The following is a 1,337-nucleotide window of genomic DNA, read 5'->3' as shown; positions in this document are numbered from 1 at the left end:
TTTAGCTGGGGAAGACAGGTTTTGCTGTTGAAGATGGTCGTGCTGCCCACCATGCTAGCTCCAAGCTCCTTGCCGCTACAAGTTTGAGTTATCTAGTACGTTAAGTTATAACATCAAATCAGGTGGCCCTATGGTCGAAGTTCTTTAAATTTTATGAGGGCATATTAAAGTTGATTAGAGCGACACCGGTTAGGATCCTAAGGTTCCCTCGTTCCGACACCACTATTACTTATTGGATTCACTTAGTCCAAATGAACTTACTAAACCCCACTTAATGAGTTCCATAATTTCATTTAAACCATGGGAAGCCTCGTTAGCAACCGTAGGTTACCTCCTCCGAGGGTTCCCGATCTTCCAATAGAGACGTTTTAATTTAGTTGAAGTTGTATTTTTTGGTGCTGTTTGTGATTAAGTTTTGAGTTGTCTTATATTTTTGAAATGTTGTGGTGGTGATTTATGCAATTTTATATTTTCTATGCAGGTATGTAAATACAAGCATAAATAAAAGTGCAGTAGGAAAGTACAAGAAAGACTGTAAAACGCTGTAAACTGTAAAAGTGTACCTAGCGAGTTTTCTCGTTTCACCACCTGAAACTTAAAATGCATGTTAAGGCAGTTTATGAAGAGAAGGAAAGGTAAAATTCTGGTGGTAACATTCTGGTGGTTTTCCTAACCTTATGTCATATCTTGGTAAGTCCTTGAAATGTTTAATTAAGGATGATTTTATTAAGCGAAGAATATTAAGTTTAATAGGCCTCTTAGGTATCCAACAAGTTAGGAGGGGGAAGCTGGTCCATGCCTTCCTCTCACCAACTGGTGAAACGTCTCGAGTCCATTTAAACTTATTATGTTGCTTAATCGTTCATCCTGTGAATACTTGTAACTCAGTGAACATTGATGTCTCAATTATCCCTAAGAAAGAGGTAATTGTCACTTGTGATTTAATTTAAGAATTACATGGGTGAAGACCCTTAAAGGGGCAAGTTAGTGTAATTTTAACACTTAGCCAAATTTTAATCCTAATTGGGCTTAGTGGTGTTTCAAGGATGTTTGATTTTATTTATTTCTCTAATCCTCGTTTAATCAATTTTTAATTTAGCCTAAGTCACCACAAAGCCCTTAAGACCTAGGTGAGTGTCTTAATTAGTTTTGAAAATGGTTAAGCTTTAAGTGGTCATGATTCATGATTTGGATTTTATTTGAAAATCAATATAGGGGTATTAAATTGATTAATTATTGACTTCAAAATTTATACCCCTAAGTCTAGGATCATTTAATTTTAATAAACTTCCAAATTTTAATAATTTAGAAATTTATTAATCTTAATTAAGAAAGTG

This window comes from Phalaenopsis equestris, unplaced genomic scaffold (genome assembly GCF_001263595.1).
Source record: "Phalaenopsis equestris unplaced genomic scaffold, ASM126359v1 Scaffold202437, whole genome shotgun sequence".
Taxonomy (NCBI): Eukaryota; Viridiplantae; Streptophyta; class Magnoliopsida; order Asparagales; family Orchidaceae; genus Phalaenopsis; species Phalaenopsis equestris.
The sequence above is the reverse complement of the archived record's forward strand: the minus strand, read 5'-3'. Positions refer to the sequence as shown.